At 37.8% G+C, this 23,278-nt stretch overlaps 1 protein-coding gene across 8 annotated transcripts in view; it reads left to right on the top strand.

Annotated features, from left to right (window-relative positions):
* Positions 1–23,278, top strand: part of DMD (dystrophin) — a 1,292,219-nt gene that overhangs the window by 1,180,401 nt on the left and 88,540 nt on the right. The window lies entirely within an intron of this gene.

Here is a 23,278-nt window from a genome sequence, read left to right on the forward strand (position 1 = left end):
GATGTATAGGCTTGGCAGCCTCTTGCATGCTACATATTTGCTTTGAATTTGAAGTATTCATCAGATAAATTCTTATATTAGGAAATCTATGGCTGGATAATTTAAGAAAAACAAACCATTAAAAAAAAGATGCATCACAACATCTCTGAATGAATTGCTTTTCTTACATGGAGTTTTGACAAGCATTCGTGTTTTTTCCGTGGCAATTGAGCTCAGAAAATGAGATTATGGTAAAACATAACAGAGACTCATTATCAAGTAGCATTCTTTATATAACCAGCCTAGCCCAGACACCAAATGGTGTCTAGAGCCTGCCGAGTAGAATAGTGAGTAGAGGTCAAGCTTTGCTACCTAACGCCTACTTGTTCTGCGTGTCTAGGTCCTCCCTCCTCTTTTCCAGCAGGGCCAAAATTTGCATAAATGCTGTATGTAGGCCTAAGGTTGAGGGTTGGAGGGCGCACAAACTCACTTAATACAGCAATAATTCACTAAGAACGCAGGTTGCCGTAAATATATGTGAAGTTGTCAGTGTGAGTTTTAGTCTTCGCTTCTGTACTTCACACTTTATGATGTGAACTTACACACTATTATGTTAATGAAATTGTATTGTAAATTAATGTGGGAGGATTAACATGCACATTTGAATTTTCATGCAATAGATAAAGGTTGTAAAAAGAAATCTAAATATCTAAACCCACGATAATCCAGTATTTTGTACTTATCTACACATCTGCTAGAAAACTTTCTATTATTTTAACATTTAAGTAGAAAAAAGGGCTTTAGATATGTAGCTAGTAAGTAGCCCACATTGCCTTTTGAATTTCAATATGTACCTGCCTCCTGTTTTTCCTTTTCAAGATGCTTTTTCTGTTCAGTACTGCAGAGATGATATAGAAGGGCAAAGATACATTTTTCTGTGCTTCATTTTTAACAAAGTTAACTCAATTTTTTCACTTAAAGGCTGTATTATTGGAGAAAATGTTGTAAAACTTAATGCTTGAGGGTTATGACACCCTGCATGAGGTATACTAAGAAAAATCGCTAGAGAGAAAGGTTATAGGCATGCAGTTAAAATTTAAAGGGCTAGCTAGAAAACTACTGTGTTGACTTGGGAACAGATGACTTCATACAAGCATCTCAACTATATCATCAACATGAAACACCATGTTAAGATTTTAATCATAGCCCAAAGCATTTCTAGTTGAGACATGGGTGTAACACTTTGTTTGTAATTAGGAGACACCTTTGCAGCAGGAAATATCCCATGAACATCTCCAGGAGATGGGAGTTAAACAGTATATGGTTATACGAATGTATTGGGTTTGTTCCAGTATTTTAGCTGTTGTGACCTAAAAATGTGGAACAAACAAATATGAGGAAGACAAAAAGTAAGGTATTAAATTTCAATTGAATAAAAATACTCAAATAAGTTTTATTTCCAAGCAGTATTTTCCGGTCCACCATCTGCCATCCTGAAGGTTCTGTAAGCGAGCAGATAGGCATTTTAACATTGTAAAGAAAGTGACAAAATGCTAACGGATTCTACTGCATACGGAAACGCAGAAAAGCTGGCCCTTCATTAGAATATCAGAAGCTGCGTATGTCCTCCCAGATCAGTGGTTTTTATCTACTATTTCATCTTCAGTTTAACTCTGCTTAATTGCATTTAGCTTTAGGACTTCATCAATGGCAACGTTGTTGGCTGACCTCATCTCTTTTTTTAGAAAACATAGAAAAAGTTAAAGCAATTGCAAGCACTACTAGATACTAGCAACAACAGCAGCAGCAGTAGTAAACAGATTACGGCCATAGAGAAGACTGCAAAGGTCCCTAAGGAAATCTGTGCATAATTTAGTTTCAGATATAACCACGGAGATAATAGCAATATGAAGTAAACTCAGAAGCAATTCTTCCCTTGACTAAAACTTCACTTGAAGGTTTAAAAATGCAAATTTGATAGGAATCCTAAGGTTAAAATAATATATTATATGCACATATATGCATTCTATTACTCTTGGGACTACCTCTGCCCGAACAGTTAAGGAACAATTTGAAAAGTGTTTAAAGCAAAATTCCTCTCAGTGAGGGGTTTTTAACCATGTTTTCTGAGAATCCCTAGAATCTATAAATCGTGTACTGACTTTGATAAATGTGATTAAACCGCTAAATGCAGAGAAGTTCTGAAGTAAACAAGCCTACATTTGTGATAGGTTTTCTTACATCTTGAGTTTTGTATATCATTAATTTGCATTTCGTTTAGTTTTGTGTTTAAAAGCATCCTCTACTTCCATTTTATCACCAGCTCCAGTCATACTGCAGTTGCCAGTTTTACTGAGCAAATTTCGTTAGTATATGAGAAGTTCTAATGTGAAATATTTTTCTGTATATTTATCAGCTTTTAGCTATAGCAGTGATGTTCAATTATTTTTACTGCTGTGTTTTGCTGAATCTTGACTATAAAAATGTAGTCATTGAATATTAAAGGTTTGCTTTCACGACACAATATTGATATTCAATGTGGCTTTTGTAAGACAATGCTAGTTCAAGTTCATTAAAAAAATATCCTGAAATTAAGCCGTTTAAAATATAAAACTAAACTCTGCATCTGAACTATCGTTCAGAGATATTCACTAACCCAAACCTATAGGGGTTTGGATATTTTTAAAAATCTAAACCTCACAATGATCGTTTCAGGAGGTAAAGAGAGCTTGCATTTATCATTTAAAAATTACTGTATGTTTTGTGAAAAGAAACCCCATGATTTTCATAATTGCCTTTGATGTGAAGCACAAAAGAAAAGCTGGCTCTAAGTGACAGCCGTATTCAGTACCTTCAGAGATGACTGAAAAGCACGTTAGACAGCTCTGAATTTTGTTTTTTCTAGAGGATATCTTTATCTTGAAGTATTCCTAAACTAAACTTACACCAACTACCCACCTGAATGATCTTCAGTTTCAATGTCTTTGGGGTTTTTTTGTGAACACTATTTAGAAATTAGCCAAAAAAAGAGAGAAGGAATATTCAAGCAATGACAGGCCACGTGGTCTGTCTGTGACAAAGGAAAACATATTCGTCAAGCTGATGCTGTACTCATGTGCAGCAGTAACAACTCAAAGCAAAGGGCTTGCCACAGTGAGGGAAATAGAATTTAAAGGCATTTTTTGTTTGAAGGAGAAAATTCTTATTTGAAACAAGTTTCCTTGGAGGTCCTAGCAAGTTTCTTGATCAGTTGCCGATAATATATTTCAAAACAAGAACTTGGAAGAATGACACTTACTTAGAACATTGAATAGCTGGATGTTAGGGAACAAGTCTATTTGCTTAACTTCTTCAGTCCCTTAGACATCAGGAGCATATCAAAATGACTCGTTTAAGACTTTTGATTTCCAGTGATGTATTTTCTTTGAAGGTTATCTGCTAATCCTTTCCTTACATGGGATTCTTTTTCTTCAGGACTGTCCTTGACAAAACAAAACAAATCTTTCCACTGACACTGTTCAATATCCAGAACATTGCCCTCCTTTTTCCTGGAATTCATGTCTGTTTCCAGTACATGTTTTTTTCCTGCCCGGTCTTTTCTAGCTTCTGTACCCTTTTCTCACTAAAACAGCTCTTAATAAGGTCGCTAATAATTTCCTGTCCAACTTGAAGAATCTTTTCAGTGTTCACATTCTTCTAGGTCATTCCACCACTTTCAATGAACCATCTTCCTGCTGTCCTTTCTTGTTTTCTCTTGGCTTGCTGTCAGGCTTTGCCTTGTAATAATTTACCACACACTTTTTCTGCATCTTCTCCTCGCCTTGTAGTGCTCCCTTTGCAGAGCCAGTCCTCCCACTGGCAACACTCTGCCTCCCGCCCTTCACCCTCTTTATCCTACATTTTCTTAGCACTCCTTTTAGTCTTCAGTCCCTGGGTTTATCCCAATAGCAACCCCAGCGACTCTCCTTTCAGAGTTTTGTTTCATTTAGTTGTGCTGATAACTTGTAAATGCAACTTGTTAATTACAGAGTTCTTTCCTGTTTTCTTTATAGCATTCCCATTAGACAGTTTTTAAGTCCCGAGCTCAAAAAGACCAAAATAGATGTTTTCTTTCAAACCTCAGTGTTTCTCCGTTGACATTTTCCACTATTTTACACAAGGTTTTGCTGCCTCCGTTAGCTATCCTTTCAGTCTCCTATGTGTACTTTATGCCTACTTACACATTTAGTGTTGCTTATCCTTAAAATATTTTATCTCCTTTTCCTGCATCAAACAAGTAGAATTTTTTGTTCTGCTTTCTGCTTAAAGTTGTCACCCTTCTTAGAAATTTTTTCTTAGTACTCAGTCACTCTGATTAGCAGTAATCTAATTCAGCCTCAACCATTACTCGCTCATTGAAAGACGCTGTGTTCACTGTATTGCCAATACTTATAAAATGAATTATAATAGCCCAGAGTACTTTGTTGCGTAAATGATGAAATATGTGAAAAGAACTTAGAAATTCTTTGTGGCACTGTTGCTTTCTCCATCACCTAACTTCAGAGTACATTTTAGAGCATCTTTTTTGCTTGATTACATACCGCTGTATTAGTTTTACTATATCTGTGCACAAAAGGCAGATACTTTTCACATTCTACCGGTTCATGTGGATTAACAGAGAATTTTAAAGAACAGTAAAAATACTCCTTTCTTATCCAGGTGTCTGACCTGTCTTGAAGAAGATTGAGCTGATCTAGATCCTGCAGAAGTCCCCACGCTAGCAGGCTCCGTTAACTTAAGCTCCCTTGAATTCTTTGTCCGTCAGGGCTGGCAGGGATTGACATTGCCAGAAATAACACTTTCTCGTATGGGGAGCCTGGAGATTGAACCATAAGAAGCTAATTGTCTTGGTAATGAGGTTTAGTAGCAATTTTCTGGGAGATGGTTATCTCAAATTCTATATTTCGGAATTCATGGAACTAATGGAATTTATCTAAACCTTTGTAGCTTTACAATATTGGGAAGTTATTGAACTTAGTTTACAGTGACGGTTTGTTAACACACATCAGCTCCATATTTGTTAAATACTGTTTGCTTCTGTCTCCCTCCGAATTCCAACTAGTTGCTAAAGTTTTTGCTACTGAGTGGAAGAGGGTGTCTCTGCCTCTTGTTCTGAGATAATATACCATTGGGCAAGGTACTGCAGAAATATGAATTTGCCCTGAGCCCGTTGACTCTCAAGAGTAACAAGCTGCCTCGTGGCTGTCCATCACACTAGGTACAGCTGCATTCAGCAGTGGCACATAAGCATACCGGTATTCTCTGCAAAAATAATAATCAGTTGTTGACATTTGCATTTTTCAACATGGAGCCCTACTTTGAACACCTCTTTGTTATAAGTAGTGGGTTTTCACAGAAGAAGGTCTTTGATGAGAACACTATTCAGTGGTCATCCAGTGGCTCCTGCATAAAACAAGCAGCAAGAGAGAAACTAGTTATGATTAAATGCATCTCTAGCAGAAGAACTTACACTTACGGTCAGACTCAGTAGACACAACCATTCACAGTCAAATCTATATTTTTTGCTTTATTTCTCTTTTGTACAATACAATGAAATTCCAGCCATCTTGAGTGCAGAGCTGTATGCAAGTACAGTAGCTTGCACCACAGCCAACAAGTCAAGGGCAAAATTGGACAGGCCACTTTAAACTGTCACTAAAGCATACCAATAGACTGAGAATGGGTTTCATACTAATGCTGCTGGAAGAAAGTTTGACTCCTCATTAAACGATAGTCTGTCGTGAATGAGAATTTAGAAAAATCTTTTAGCAGCTATTCCTCCTCACGCCAGTCGCATTTCCAGTGATCTCGCACTGAAATAGTGGCGTAGCATAAAGACAAATCAAGTTCTTCACCAGCTCATCTCTTCACAAGAGAAGGCAAGTTTCCTTTCTGTTAGTACAGCATGCAATACAATGGATCTCAACTCTAAATTAGGTTCTCTAAGCGGTACTACAATGGAGATATTTAATAATAACAATTAGTCTGAATAATGTACTCTTGGCAGCTGCCTCTGATGCTTTTCATTGCAGTATGCTTTCCTCATTGCAGTCAGTACTACTGAAATGCCTTTAGCAACATAGCACCTACTTTATATGCTCAGACATCTCCCCAGAATTAGAAATGGTAGTTGCAACTTTTTCGCCTTCTCATGAGAAATGTATGCTCATGATTTGCAAGAGCCTGGTTCATTACAAAAGAGATTACCACTACTGTATATGCTGTTTTTTCTAAACATCATCTACATGGCCTAGAACTTGGCAATTAACAAATCACAGCAGTATCCCACCAACCCAAACTAGAATCATATACTAGCACCCACTCAATTTCTTGTCCTCAACTTCTGTTTTTAAGTTCTTCAAAAACACAGACTCTGTTTTCCAAATCCTAACTGGTTTTCTGAGCAGGTATTTCTCTGAAAACTATTTTATTTTTCTCAGCAGTGTTGGCACTTGCATTTCCCCATTACTGGAATCGGTGCTCACTTAGCATGGCTCAATCACGATTCTAAGCTCTGCTGTACCTTTTCCTATACTGTCAGCCTTGGAAGCTTCTTTATTCCACCTTGTTATTTAGAGGAGAGCCTGCTTTCAACTCCAAGTCAAGCTATGGTTGTATTATTCTAAGGCTTCCTTTGAAAAAAAAAAATTAGAACAAAATCCTCATCAGTGGTAATTAATTTTGACAGTGTAGGCTTTGTAGCAATTCACAAACCTGTACTTTGTGCATCAGCATTCCTTATTATTCTAATTAAAGTGGAACATTGTGCCCTCGCCAGTCATTAATGGGTTTTCATTTTGTAAATGACATTTGCAAAAGTTAAAACGGGCAGTTCATATAAAGTCCACAGGCAAGAGCGTTAAAATTAGCATCACCATAGCAACAGTCTTCCATCATTAGTATTCAGGGCAACAGCAAATGTTTTGTTGTGCTTTTGTTTCCAAAAAAAGATTTTTCTTTACTTGTCATTCATAAGTAGAAAAGGCTCAAACCTGTATATTTCAGGTAAAATTATTATATTCATTTGGATGTCACTGTTCTAGAATTTCCCAGGGTTTTTTTGAGGTATTTATTTTTCAGGACAGAAGCTGAATTTCACGATCTCTACGGCTGTGTATGTCTAACCTCCTGAGCGACATTTATTCATTGCCAGCCTGCTGCTCAACAGTAGAGTTTTATATGAAGTCTGTCACTTCTGCTCAAGAATCTGTATGAAGTAACGAATTCCACTGAGAATTTGTAAAAGATGCATGCACGGTGGAACATGGTCAGTCCCCCGTTAAGTGGAGTGTGCATCTGCTCAATGCTGTGTTTGGTGTTTAAATGATCCTATTTTTATATTCTTCTTTTTTTTTACCCCTCTCAGGAATTGAAATGTAAGTGCATACATCACCTCTGGTGAAACAATATTTAAATATTATCTTGTCTTGCGCAGTTTAGAATTGGGGAGAGAAGAAAAGGGTGCCCCCCCTAAGGGAAACCGAGGTAGATTATGAGTGTAGTCCAATGTGCTTTATTGGAAGAGGTGAGGCTGGCTACTTTTTTTCCGAAAGTTTAAAGAGGACGTAATCATCTGGGAGCACGTTGCAGCAATACGTTGCAGTTCAAGAAACAGTTTAGCACCACATCTCCTCAATGTACCCTGAGGCATCCTGTTTGCGTATGTCTCGTTCAAGCAAAAAAATGCAATCAGTATAGTAGAAGCAATAGTTGTCCTCTAGAAACAAATAGTTTGTGTGCAGACAGAGAGGGGTTAAGAAAAGAAAAGCAAGGGGAAAGACATTAAGGAAAGTAGACGATGGGTGGAGTGAGGTCAGTAGAAGACTACTGTTTTAATTTGATGTATCTAGGCTTGTAAGTAATGAGCCCAGGTCAGAAGTAACTAAATGTTCTCTAGCATTATGTCTCTAGGTTTTGATTTGGCACAGGAAATTTCCTTCTTTCCTCTTCATCTTCTGGAAAGACTTCATTTTGCAGATTTCTTGCAGAGAAGAGTCTTCAATGAGTAAACACACTTTACTGCCTTGCAAAAGCTGGGGTATAATCCATTCCATGAAAGATATTCCCGTATTTTAATAAATGTGGCACATTTTCATACAGTGATTGCCTTGCTAGTACCTGCCCTTGTATCACTGATTAATTTTTCAGCTAGTAAAATCTGCAGAATTGGAAAACCTTTAAAAATGGTAAATACATCTGAGGAAAATCACTCTCAGATCAACTAAAAATTATCCATGGTGGATTGACCAATGATAGTTGGCACTTGGAGAGCTTTAACACAGAAGGTGACTGCTGTAACTCTGAGGTTCTGAAACATCTAGATGTTCAGACCACTTATTTTCTCTCTTTTACAGAAGCACCTTTTTGCTAGGTCACGTTATTTTTCCCCTGTGCTGATTCACTCTACTTTTTTCCTTTTTTGCCGCTTGTCAGATGCTTTCTGTGAGATTCAGCATGCTAAAGCAGTTCATTTTCTCTCTTTTAGACTTCCATCCCCTACTGTAGTGAAGATAGTTACTTACTGAACTGTAATACTTTGCAGAATTTTGCCATTTGATCGTCTTAGATAAATTCAGTGGTGAAGTGGAGCATCGTAAAAACTGAATAATTTTCACTAAATCCAGAATTCTGTCTTCATTTAACTGAAAGGTTTCATGACCCTGGCATTCTGTCTAAGCAAGCTGCGTTGTAACTGAGTAAGTTCCATACTAGTTTCTTGCAATGCTGAATCTTATAATCATCAAGCAACCTACATGTTTTTAAATCAACTTTGGAGATCTTTTTAAATTATTAGCTCTTTACAAGCATTGAACTATAACTTCATTAAAATGATTTACCTAAATTGCAAGGCTTTTAAAGCGTTGTTTATTGTAATAATGACAGGCAGAGAGGCCGTTTCTGGGAAGAATCAGTGACAGATTACTGTTTTCCATTCCAGACTCCATTAACTCAGGGACAGACACTTGAGCAGTGTTGTGGCAAATAAGAGGAAAATACCAGTTTCTTACTTATCCAAAATGGGTAAACGCTGCATTTTCCAAAATATATGTGTATATACTTTCTACTTGTGCATGTCCTTGAAAAAGCTACTGAAGCTGTTCTTCGTTGAAGATGTTTCTGTGTTTGGTCTAGAAATACAGAAGGAGACGCACATCGGTGAGTATGGATTTCAGATCCACTATACTAATTGCAGATTTCCCATCTAAAGAGTCAACTCTGGAAGCAGAAGTAAGCAAACAAAATATCCTCGATGTTTTGTTTCATATCTTAATCTTCTTCAAAATCACACCCAGCTTCAACCTATGGAAACCCCGGAGAGTGGAAATAAGTGGTTTGCAGCTGTTTTCCTGAGTGTAGCAGACTACGTATTTTGTAGCTGGGAATGTCAATGATTACAGAAATAAAAAAATAGGAAGAAGAAAAAGAGTTAGAACTACTAAACCTAAACCACATTTTTATTTCTCCATCTATAAACTTTTAGTGCAAGTAATTTGGAATAAAGGCATCTTGAAATTTTACTTCAGTGTTTAGAAGGAAATACCTTCCAGATTTCTGCCAGTGAGAGCATTTTAGCCGCTAGGACACAGTTGTTGAAAAGCATATTTTATCTCTATATTTCAGTTTATTTTAAGTATCACCTGAAAATTAGAGGTTAAAAAAATGATTCTCGAAGGTCTCTTACTGATGAGCTCACCACCTTTTCTAAATACTGGTTTGAACTTTGGACTTCTGAACTGAGCTATTTTGACATAAACCATCACTAGAAGCATAAACAAAAAACACCAAGAGATTATCTTTCTGACCATAGGTGCACTCACCTTATATGTTCTTTTAATTACTGCCTGTTAATGGAAGTGCTTATTCTTTTAGTACTGCTGTGACATTACCAGACAATTTAAAACACTTAGCAGACTGTTCAGTTGCAGGTGGTGTTCTGTATCTTCATATTTGACCAGTATTTTGTCCTGCACATTCCTCATTCATCTACTTTTCCACTATTTTAATTGTCCAATGGCACAATAGCAATGAAAACCTTGCTAATATGGTCCTTACATGTTAGTGGTTGCTTTCGTATGCTTTTATTTCTTCTCCTCTTTCCAGTTTGAGGGAGGAATAAATATTTATTGACACTGTAACCATCTTGAAACGAGCAGAACAACCTACAGAGGATTCCAAGTTATGGTGGGGGCAGTTTAGGCTCCCGTCGGGCTTAGTGGCAGAAGTTTGGAAATAAAATTTTAGTTCTGCATCGAAAGCAGCTCGCATGGATTGAGAGAGACGCTCATTGATTTCAGCAGAGTTATTTCTTATTTTTTAACAGCTTAAAAGGGACCAGAATCTGGCTCTTCGCATTTCTTCTCATATATCATGGTTTTGCACATCAGTGCCCAAAGTATTGTGGAATAAACATTTGCTGCTGGCAAAACGCGAATCTGTATCTGTACAGTTTTCTCATGAGAAAACCACATACAAACCCCTCAGCACTGCTTTGCTTTGGGGCATTTGTTCACTATTCTAGAAATAAGGAGAGGAAAAGAGTCTGTCACTGTGAATTCTTTATCAAACTCGCCCGTGTGGGTATGCCCACGTCGTGTGCCCTCGCAACAGTCCTCTTCAGTTTGGATCAAGTCAGCCAATGGGACTCCTTTCTCCTGTGTCAGTTCCTTCGTTGGTTTTGGGCAACGGCATGTACTTATAACACCCGGAGACCTCATGAACAATTCTCCTTCAGTACACATGGTTTTTAAAGTACTTATCAACTTCTCCCCCCAGTTTTATAGACCCAAATTAAATTTCCGCTGACTTTAAACACATCTTTCTGACTCTTACTCACTCTTCCTTTTTCTTTTTGTTACGTGTAACTTCATCTCCTACAAACATTCATTTAAAGTCCTGAGAGCACAGTGTTGCTCTGGCATCTGCAGGCTCAAGTTCTGCTCATCTGTTTTCCCAGACCTGCAGCAAGTTTCAAGGACACTGACAAGATCATTGCTGCCGTGCCTTGTCCTGTTGCATCTTGCAGATTTTCAGCTTTCCTCAATTCTCTCTTTAGTAGATCGTCCCAATAATTGTTAGACATTTACACCCACACACTCTCCGTAAATCACAGCTTTCCTATTCTTTGTGGAGAAGTTAGACAAAAGAGACAAACAACAAAAAAAACCCATCTAGAAAACTACCTCTTGCCCTGTTCTCCAGATTTTTAGTTTTCCTGGATAATTTGCTTGCCACGATCTTTCTTCTCTGAGCTCAGCCTGCTGCAAGGCTCAGCACTCTCCGAAACCACAGCTCAACTATATTCTAATTTTGCACTCTTCAGGTCTTTTTGCCACTATCTCAAAAGAAGTATGTGATGTGCCTCAAGTAAGAGTGTTTACCTTCAGAAACCTTCTTGAATTATAAGGAATTTCCTTTTTGTATGTACTAAGAAAGTAACATATGTGTTGGTGAATAATGAGTAAATCTCTTCAGCAAAATAAGAATAGTTTTGGTTTTTTTAGTGTAAACTGTTCATAAGTGTAATACATACTGACAGCCTTTAACACAGCTTCATCGAACAGATTCCCATTGCAAGCGAGACCAAACAGGTGGCAACCCCCGATCAGTGCCTTGTTATCACTGAGCAGCTTTGATCTACCTAATGTATAATAAATAAGAATCTGCATTTTAATCATCTTGCTGCTTTCATATCACTTGTGTTGGAAAGTCTTATTTTATTTCCAAAAACTCATCCTGACTTTGCTGATCCTTTTTTTAATTAGATTATTTTTGATCATTTATTTATTTCAACATACCTACCAGTAGACAGATGATATACCAGCTGGAAGTTATTATACTGTATACCCACCACTTCCCTATCCACCTTTGTCCTATTCCTGTGCTTGCAAAAGATGTAGCTGTTGTTAACTTCTTTTTTAGTTTACACCACGTAAAGTGTAAATTACTGACCAGATGATCCTTTTAGGTTAAGGTATTAGCTGACAGAAAATGCGCTTAGGCTTTAAGTTCCCCTTGTTTCTACATGCACTCCTCATTCTAAAGCTGCATTATGCCTTTGTGCTGCAGTAAAGACCAAAAATTTGTTTTACCAATGAAATAATCTTGAAGAGTTCCTTAAAAACAGCAATCTCAATTCTGCTCTTCCATATATACAGCAATCTAAGGTTGGTGCTGTAGTATTTTCAGTAATTTAGTATTCATATTACTGTTCAAATTCCCTGTACTTACTTGTGGTCAGTCTGATTGTTTCGAGGCTGGGAGGATCAGACCAAACCCTGTCTATAGAAAGGCATTATTGAAACCATTAATATTTACACAATATATAAGAATAATAGCGTAGAATAGTGCTGCATTGCTTATGAGTAGGTATTTTTGTCAGACGACGTGCTTTATCTTGTATTCACTGAAATTCAGTGCTAAATTTCTCACCAAATTATGTAATGTCAAACTTAGCACTTTATTAAATGTTGAGTTAGAGGAAAGCTATAGAATAGACACTTAAATTGTTCTGTAAAGGGTATTTTAAATTATCCTCTTAATTGCAAATTGCACAAAGAGACAAAGTAGGGAAAAATATAATTCCAGCATAATGACCTAAATTAAGAAAATAAGAACTGTCTTTTTCAGTGCTGGAGTTGGTGGCTGGAACTGATTTATATAAACTGTGCCCATCTAGGAACAAGCAAACCCATGAAATTAAAAATCCATCAGATTGTTTTACGTGAGAGAATGGGATAGTCTGCCAATGCGAGAACAACCTGTACTCACTAAGGAATGGTGCCAAAATTTTGTCTGGAAGTAAAACTCAGCTCAGTACGTAGTTTGCGATGCACTAAAAGGTTTAGAGCATTGTCATTGCACACTCTGCTTTTGCCATTTACAAACTTGGCAAGGTGCTGTAGTGGATGTGAATACAGTGGAGTCCAAGAGAGCAGCTCAGTATTCTTCTAAGTCCTACCTTTTCCCAGTTTCTTATAGAAATTGCTACCTAAACCATTCCTTTATTGATAATGAAACTTTAAGAAAGAAATGCAATGAGAGGCCAGCTGCTCTGCTGGTATGTGCTTCTTCAATTGGTTAACTCCATCAAAAATTGTGTCAGCTTACAAAGGTTTTGAATGGAAATAGTAGTTGTTTCTCCTTAGAAAATTTGACTGCTGCAAACTTTGGAAATTGCATATAAAGCATTTGGCACACTTTAAAAGAAATTATGATATGGCTGTTCTTCGTTGGTAGTGACTTGGGTTTGTCAAATGAGTTGCTTTCTGGATAGAAAATCCGCTACTTAAAAATAATTACTTTGATTACCAGCTGATTTCTTTGGTAGGCTCATCAAGAAAACTTGAGGATCTAGCACAGCAAAGCACTCGTGACTGTATTCTACTGCATGGCATTTTAAATCACGGGGGTTTGAGCTGATCTAGAACTCTCCTGGTTCCTCTAATGTAGGGAGATGTTTTCGCCATTTGATGTGATGGATTTATTCTGCAAGGACAGGCCCAACTAGTTTCAAAAAGATACTGTGGTTGTTGCAGTAATTGGGCTGCAACAACTCCCACATTAGGTCACACAATTTGAAATTAAAAAGAAAAAAAAAAAAAAGAAAATATTTTTTAAAATATTTTATATATACGTATATGTAAATAAAATCATGCCTTAGGTCTGCAGGGGCACTGAGTGGGAAGTAGAGTACCACGGCCAGTCTGCTTTAAAGCATTCCAGCTCTCAGCAGGATGAACAAGAGTCACTGTGTGAAATTTGGCCCAAGAGGTGACTGTTATGCTCAGGGCAGACACGGATAGCAGTGTAGATGTAAGATAAAGTGCCGCTAGAAAGTCCGAATAACCAAAATATTGTCACATTTGGAGAACTGATCTCTCTTGGCTATTCCATAGACTAAATAATTTGATTAAATGGCAGCACAGATGTAGTCCTACTGGTCTTGTTTGTTTTCTCCAAATTGCTAGCAAGTTTCATTTACGATGTTGACATGGAAATAACTATCAAAAACGGTCACTTCATCTCTGAGCCAACAGAGTGCACTCCCATCACCAAGTGATCGTTTTCATTGCATATAATTCCTTTTAAAATTTTAAAATACTCGCTAGCTTCAGCGAAGTATAATATTTACTATGAAAATTAACAGAAAAATAATAAAAATATGGAATAAAGTAAAAAAAAAAGTATTATATTTATTTGGGGGGGCATGGAAGACTTTTAATGCTGATACCTTACTGACAAACAAGAAATATGTTTCTTCTCTTTGATTCCTAAATTGTAATTCTTAGAATAAAGCCGGACGAATACTCGGTATGGCAAGCTGCTAAAAATAAAACTCTCTGAAGGTTTTAGTTCAGTATTAAAAACACTGATTTGATAAAACCAGTGGATTAGATGGGGTCTAATCCTTCACTCCCTGCTTGGGGTCTATTTGGCAAAATTCTTAACTCTGTCAGTTTCTGCAAATCTTTGCAAATTTATTTTTATCCATAATAAATTATTTGCTCTGTTAGTTACCCTAAAAACAGAACAAATTGGGCGATATGGGTGAAAGGATAATAATTTGAGAAATAATGACTGCGGATTTTTAAGAACGAGAAATAAGAGCAACAGCAGCAACAAAACTATGGAAAAGTAACAAGAGATTCATTTCCAAATACTGATAAAAAGTATAATGTCCATAAGCAAACATATGTTTCATTACTAACGTACAAAAGTATTTAGACACCACATATCTTAACCCAGTTTTTATTTTAAAAGTAAGGTTGAAGTTCTTTTTTTTTTTATTTTCGCCTTGGCTGATGCGTATTATTGTAAAGACATTAACTGAAGTGGTGCTAGTTGTTTGCAAAATGGCATTTGGTTCTAAAGCTGGCAACCACAGGCCAGAGCTGTTGATAGTAATTGAAGGAAAAAAATTTACCTCAAGAGAAGAATGATAATTTAAAACACCACCATGTTTTCTTAATATGACAGACTGATTTCCTTATTTTGGAATCAAGGATGAATGCTCAAACAGTTGTAATGTTTTCTAAGACAGGAGGTGTGAGTTTAGATGATCCTTCTTTCTAACTTTAAGGACACTCAGAAAATCATCTTCTACACAGTAGGTAATATATTATCTATGTCTGTTAAATTTATGACAGCATAAAATTCCAACTATTAAATAAACAAATGGTTTGGATCCTGTGCATACTCTGCATTTGTAGTGTACTGTGTAGATACAGAGAAATCTTGGTTAAATTTAATACGTTTTTTTTTCCTGAGAGAAAGGTGACAAAAACTGTGTGATGTTTCATATGACTGATACTATGGAATTAGGTATTTTGAACTTCTAAAATAATCTGGCATTCTGTGTCACGTGGTGAGGGAGATGATAAAGATGGGTGACTCTGCTTAGTCCTAACAATAAAAATTTCTGCTTCAAGTCTGGACTATTTTAGAAAAGCTGAAGATGTTGATATGGTAGAAAAGTAGGTTGACATTTCTGATAATGTGTTATGGGGAGTTAATGTAGCAGCAGGGGTCTAAGAACATTTATATGTCCCATAACCGAGGTTTAAATCCTTAATATTTTAGGGCTGTGTGGATTTTTCAGGACTTAGATTGCACTTTTGAAAGCAATTTCTTAAAGACAAAGAAAATAGTTCCAAATACAAATTTGGAAATTGTTTGATTAGTTTGATGTGGAAAAATGCTCAGTGTAGAAAGAAAAAAAAATTATTTTGACTGATTCTGAGCTCTACACAATTACTATTTTCATTGGTTTAATAAGGGGACTACGGTAGGTCCTAAAAGTCATCTGTGTACCTTTGGCCATAAACGTCAAGGCTCTTTGCCTTGTGTAGACAAGGCATCTCTGAATTTCACGGAAAGTTTTTCACGGTGAATTCGGCTATGTTGCTAGAAAGGCAATCTTCATCTTGCAGGTTTATTCTTTCACTATCAAAGAGATCCCATTTTCTGTTTAATAACAGAGATTAGAGAACCGAATGTAAGCATGCCGGTAGAACTGCAAGCTATTTGAAGCCTTGTTGAGGTGTACTTTGAGAGGTTTGGCTCAATTCAAACATACGAAATACTGAAAGTATACCTAGACATTGAGTTCTATTCAATGTCTTCCCATTATTAGACTTAGTTAAACATAAAGTTTAAACTGTGCAATATAGTTTAGCAACACTTTTTTTCTATCAGCTAGTGTACAGAGGATTCTTTCCTGAATTAACTGCCAGTTCCTGTGCCAGAGACAGAAGGAGCTACACAAAGATACCGAAATGCAAAAGCTGGGAGGACTACTTTTTCAGGAAGACCCATATTATAGTTAAGTAAATGGAAAGAGCAGAAGCTGTCTGGAATTATGTGAAGCATGGGCCAAAGTCTAAATGCTTGAACTTACCACAGGAGACTTGAATGAAATCCTTTTCTTACACTTAGCTAAGAAACAATTCTCATCTTACCTCAAAATTCCTTTGTATCGCTCTTTATTGAAGTATTTCAGCGCTAACATACGTTTAGATTCAACTAGGATAATAATAATAATATCCACGCCCTAGGACATGGCACCATGGTAGCTGATACTGATTCATCCGTCTCTGGGAGCACCAGTTAAAGTAGGGGTCTGTATGGCTATATTTTGTTTTACTGGCATCAACAAGATGAGACTGTTGCCACTTGCCATTAAAGGACACTGCCAGAGCTATATGAACAGTTACCTCGCTTCGTAGTCAACTTAAAGCACATTTTTTCATAGAATATTGCTTTGAAATGAAAGAAAAAGTTTTGATTTCAGAAATGTCAGATGAGAAACGTTTTCTTCCCAGAATTTTTTTCCTGCTGTTACCAAGTCTGACCTCAGCTTGGGAATAGTTGCACAACCCTAAAGCTGAAGCTGCATTTCTATGCAAATAAACCATGAGAAATGTCACCTGGATCAGATGAAGGAGTTAGCCTGGATGGAATTACTGGTGAGGCTAGTTAGGCATAGCTGCTCCCTCCTCCCATTAACTTCTCCAGGCTGGTTCCTTCCCCAGGTGCAGTGCTGCACTTCCCTCTGATTTCTGGATCCCCACATAAATCATTTAGGAGAGGGCAAAGCAATCATCTATGCAGGAAGACGAAGCTTTGCTTTTGTAACACCAGGGTATTGGGAGAAGCTAAAGACTCTCCAGTTTTGAAGCTAAATCAGCACAAGTTTGATTTACCAGGGAAGGAGAACCATCGCTTTCTTGCATCAGGGCTCTGTGTGGCCCAGTCTAGGGGAAAGGTTAGGAGTAGACCTCAAACTTATCATATTTGCTAAGGTAAACAACCTCGACGTATTTGGGAAGATGATGGAAAAAACCTAGTGTGTACATAAAAATAGGCAGGGCCTCTTGTTGTTATAATTATATATTATAATGTTATGGATAGTATATTATAATCGTTGAGGAAACAATATGGTAGTTACGACAGGTTCGAAGTGTATTTTAAACAACAAAAACTACAAGCTCTGTGAGAACACAGCAAAGCATCCATTGCTAAAATATAGACACCAAAAAATGAGTATGTTAATTCAAAGGTGAAAAGTTTGCCTACCTAGTGGTCTGATTGGGAACTTGCCTGTGTATAGCTGTCATGAAATACAATAGATTTCATTGTCCCCTTCTTCTGCTAACTATGTGCATCCTTAGCATTGCAACATCCCAGTATGTAATCTCCTAGCATGATCTAAGTGGCTTTTTTTCCCAAATGAATATTTTCTCTTCTAGATAATATTTGCGTAGGGACATTTGGAAAAAATGTCCTCAACGAAAGAAAAAAAAAATTTTGGTTTGTATGATATTAGTCATAAAAAAAGACTTGACGGTGTCAAAGATACATATTTTATGGAATGCAACCAAAAAGTAAATTAGTAAAAAAGGGAGGCATGCTTCTTCTTTAACGTCTGTGGAAGACTTTGGAAGAGAGCGCTGCTTGTCAGGGACCGGGAATACATGGTGACCAGTAGCTATCATCAGACTTTCTGAGCCCTGAGTAGGACTGCAAGATGCAGGGTTTCTTGCTATTGAGATCTATACATTGATAGGAAACAGTAGAGAAATTAATGACTTGGGAAGCCCGCTTTTGTGTTTGCAACACGTAATGTTATGCATGGAAAGAAATATCGGTGAAAAGACAGTCAGCAAGCAAGAGAGTTATCATAGGATCATAGAATGGTTTGGGTTGGAAGGGACCTTAGAGACCATCTCCTTAGAGACCACCTACTTCCAACCTCCTGCCATGGGCAGGGACACCTCCCACTAGACCAGGCTGCTCAAAGCCCCATCCAACCTGGCCTCGACCGCTTCCAGGGTTTATGAATTCCTGCTTATTTTAATCCCCCGGGATGCAAAACAGTAATGTATTTCTAACTGGGCTCATAAAGAAAAGAAATGGAGTCAGCCTTCATTGTTTTGTTTAATTTATCCTTATTAAACTGTATTTTTTCGCAACCTTACTCCCTGAAATGATAACCATTCATTTTGCCAATACAGATTCCTCAAACTAAGAATTTACTATGGTATAATTATTATTTTTCAAGTTTTATTTGTATATTGTAAAGATCAGCAAGCAGTTTTGCTTCGCATAAGTTTTCTGCTGGAAGATCTTAAGTCTTTTTTTATAGGTTTGTTGGGGTTTTTTGTTAGTTTTCCGAAAGTCTTGCCTCTGAGCATTTTTTAAATACTTTTAGCTATCTAGCATTTTGCCAGCATTTTGCTTTTTTATCTTCCCATTCTAAGGACTATTCACACTCCAATTAGTCTCCATCCTGGAAGAGTAGGGGTTGTTCCTTTCTTAAATTTCTTTATTTCTTGTGGTTTGGTATGGAAGGGAGAAAAGAGCTTTTGGTATTTCCAGGTGCATACTGTAAGATCTTGTAACCCTGGTGGAACCTGGATGTGCCATCCACCGCATCCAGCGATGCACGTAATCATACTTGATCTCTGTCTTGCTCTGGTCCTCTTTGCAGGGTCGTACACCTGGCAGTCTGACTGAACACACACTCTGCTATCGCTGGGCGTCTAAATTGTCATTGCCAGCTTAAAAAACAAACATAGCCTCTCCAAATTAGCCTTTCCAAGATTTCAACAGGGTGAAATTCATATGTATATCTAATATATCCAAAATGACAGGCACCCTCTCATTCATCTTTTATCAACAGCACACAATGCAGCGCGACACGAGGCACACACAGACTGCTCCCGAGGCTCCGTGATACTCATCGTGTAGGGTGACTAAGATTTCAGTTTTAATCAGGTGACTTTACAATAGTAAAAGCACGTACAGCCCGAAGGAACGTGGAGGTTGTGCTTTTATGCATTCGGCAGGGACAGACATACTCATGTCACACGTGCTGCGTACCAATACTTCCCATGCTGCGCATTAAATTGCTGCAAGCTCTGTAGTATTTACTGCAGAATTAGTTTTATTAAAAAAAAAAAAAAAAAAAAAAGGATTCCTTTTCCTACTCTGACTATTCCAAGAGCATCTCAGTGAAACATGTCAGGTAAATTCTTGTGAGCTCCGCTTGCCAGTTTCGCGGCGGCCTTACAGTGTGGAAAACGAGCCCTGTGTGAGAAGCAGCACCTGCTGATCTCCATGCAGGACACAGATTGGGTTCGCCTCTGGACGGGCAGGGGTGTGCTCCTTCTCCGACTCAACCATGGTGCAAGTAACTGATTGTAAGTGCACAGAGCTATGAATGTTTTAGTAGGTCTTTAACTTACAGTGCAATGTTGGGGGAAATGTATGCAGAATTTTGAAACTATTCTCTTCATTGCATTTACAGTATTTTAATGTGCTTCCGGTGGTAATGTGCAAACAGCCCAAAAAAAAGCCCAAACCAGCAGCATCCAAACTACTATTCTCTTCTTGGCTCTTCTGAGAGAGCTATCAACAAATACTGAAAAAATCCTGGAGGTGTCAGCCCTTGAAGCATATTTAAGACAGTTGATCCAGGAAAGTGTCACCGTGCCATCCCAAGTGATTCTTAGTATTTATTTATACCAAGAAAAAGAAAATAGACTCAAACAGCATAACGGATTAGCCAGCCCGACACAGGGCTCCGCAGCATCTTCTTATATGCGAGGCAAGCGTTGCTAATCCACTACCCAGATAACGGAGAAGTAGTAAAGCCACGCTTACGAGGAGGACCACACGCTTCACACAACTATGGAAGCAGGACTGAGTTAGTAGGGAAATGTTGTATCTTCACTTCCAATGACAGTAAAATTAAAGAAGTGTCTCTTTAGTTTTCTAACTCATAAAGTGCTAAACTTACAAGCAAAAATACTTGTGCACTTAATGTCTGCCCCACGAAGCGGTTTTAGAAAAGGCCCTACCCATTTCTGTGTTCAGGTTTCCTGTCTGTCTGTAACATGGAGTAGTGATGCTGATCTCCTTCATGGAACCTATGAAGATTTATACTCAAACAATATTACTAAAGAGTCAGTTATTTTATCTTCATATTATTATTTTTAATGTGTGTATGTCTGTGGCTCTTTCCCCACAGTAAAGGGACAACATTCTGAGAATCATAGAATCATAGAAGTACATCTTAAAATTGAAAAATGAGGTTTCTCAAATGCACAGCTACCAGTAACCACTTGGGCAGCAAACAGTGCAGTCAGACTACCTGAAAATCCACTTCATCTTTTTATTTTTTCTCTTAGAAAAGTTTTTGAGGTAATAAGCCAGCCTGTAATTAGTATCTCTCATTTATTAGGGGGCTGTGATTTCCCCTTAAGCACCTGGTGTTGTTAAATGTTGAAGAGACAGATAACTTGATTAGATATAGTCCAGGACAAAACTTATAGTATAAAAGAAATAAACACCGTTCTCCTTCTGATTAAGGTCTCTGTGTAGGTGCACAAATTGCCTGAATATCCCTTGGATAAGAAAAACACCACAGGGAATTAAAATTCTGCTTACTCTGTAAAGCTGTTTTATTTTCTACAGGAAGAAGACTGTCTTTTATCAAATAAGTGGCTTAAAATTAAGTATGGCATAAAGATTGGCTTCAGTTACAAGTGCCAAAGGCAGTAACCATTTACACTGCAAACAAAATATATTTTTGTAATAAATTATAGGTTGTTTAAAAATAATTTTGAATAAGAGTGGTATTACTTGCGTACATTATACAGCAAAAGTATAATTTTGAGGTCAGTCAAAACAGCTAAAAGCTTTTGTGAATTTGGAGACAACAATCAGAACTACATTAAATAGATTTTTTTATATAAAATCAAATTATAAAGTCAATAGGCCTTAATCCTTTAATCCTTCAACATTCTTGTTTTCCCTTGGACATTCTTGAGTGGGTAATAGTTTGATTTTGGAGATCAAAGGGTTAATTTGCTTTTCAATTGCGGAATGACTCAGAGTTCCCCTTCATTGTTTAAAAAAAAAAAAAATGGTGTGTGGGTGTAAGGTAAGGAAAAAAAGCCAAGAAAATGGATTCACTAATTGGGGTTTTCACCTGCTGTGAGTCTAATTGAATACAGTGCTTTATTTGTAACTCATGGAGAAAGAAGATTATGCAAAGTATGAGAAATTCAGACTGGTTTTAAAATTCTTATTACTTGGCACTATTGTATGGGAAAGAAGACCAACGTGATAATAGCAGCATCAAGCTTCTGTTAAGGCAGACCAGGAAGCTCCAGCAACAGTAAAAATTGAAGGAATGTGTATCGGGGGTGTCAGTACTAGATACTTCTTGAAGGAAAACAAACCATTTTTGGTGCGAAACGGCAGGCTTCTGGCTATGCCGAGTCCCTTTGTATGACACGGGCAGCTGCTCTCTCTTTGTAATAGACCGTGAGGTTCCTCCCAAGCAATATGCTAAACATCCTATTTTAAAGACTTCAAGAGAGCTGTCTCACTTCTTAAAACTTAGCTAAAGATGTGAAAAGATGAGGTTGTTGATGTAACACAATTGGCAGCCTTCGGCCAGTTCGTTTGCCTCAACACTAAGCTATCTGGAACACCAGTTGATCTAATACCAGGTCCACTGAAGTAAATGGAAGATTCTCACAGGGTCTTTCTAATAAGCCTTAACATAGTGATTTATGTTTCCACAAAAATGAATCCTCTTTTCTTTGCGTGTAAATCACAGGTAACTGAAAACTGTGAATTAGACCTTTTAAAACAAATTGAATTGTCTAGAAACTGTGAGAATTTAACATTGAATTCCACTAGGTTTTATGTTTGGGGGGCTGAGGACTTGAAACTTGAGCATCTTACGCTTTTAGTGGTTCTAGAAAAAAACATGAGGGCTTTCCTTGAACTGCTTGTTGAGCTTTTCATAAAGTCAGCTAACCCAGCTACCTGGAGCCTTAAGGGATCCTAGCGCTTAGGATAAAAACTACCAAGTTCAGGGCTTACCAGCATCGTGTGGAACAGGAGAGTGGTCTATGGGATATACCTGTGGTATGGGAACTATGGCTGAGATGAATTTTCCATGCATCTAGCCCTGCATCTTCACAGTGTAAAAATAGGGATGACTTTTGTACATTTGAAAGGCACCCTTTTGTGTGGCTTCTCCAAGAAAGCACAGTCTTGAGGCTTGAAAAACTACTGAGTTGTGTGAAGGACTGGGCTCTGTACGCAGCATTATTTTAATGAATAAAGGATGTAGATGGAAAACTTGCCCGAGAGCAGACTGGCTGCACTGATTTGAAACGCTTGTGACACTAAAAGGAGATTGTTAGCTTTTATTTGTGTACTGAATATTAAGTAGGAATTGATACAAAGAAACGTTGCGACAGTTACTCAGCATGAGCAGAACTATTTCTTCTGCTCTGAAAATTCCGAGGGAGAATCTCGTCCTTCCCAGCGAGGCCAAGGCAAGTCCTTAGAAATGAAATTACCCGATTTCACTCACAGATAAACCACTCAGCATTTTAAGGGCTGAAATTAACAGCTGCCAAACGAAACCCCACGTTCAGGCCTATTTCAAATCCACCCCAGCTTCGGTGCGTATTTTAATTAAATTTTCTTCCCCCGAGCCTGCTGAAGGCGAACTGCTTCGCCAGCCCTCCGAGTGTACCCGTCTGCCCGGGGGAGCGCAAAGAACCCAAACCCCCCCGCCAAAAAAAACCCAAAACCAAACAAAAAAAAAACCCCAAACAACCCCCCCCCCCCCCCCCAAACCATAAACAAACAAAAAAACCGCCAAAAAAAGTCGAGGGAAGCCCCGAGGGCTTCCTCAAACCACCGCCCAAAGAGATGCGACGGGCCCAGGTGA

This window comes from Larus michahellis, chromosome 1 (genome assembly GCF_964199755.1).
Source record: "Larus michahellis chromosome 1, bLarMic1.1, whole genome shotgun sequence".
Classification (NCBI taxonomy): Eukaryota; Metazoa; Chordata; class Aves; order Charadriiformes; family Laridae; genus Larus; species Larus michahellis.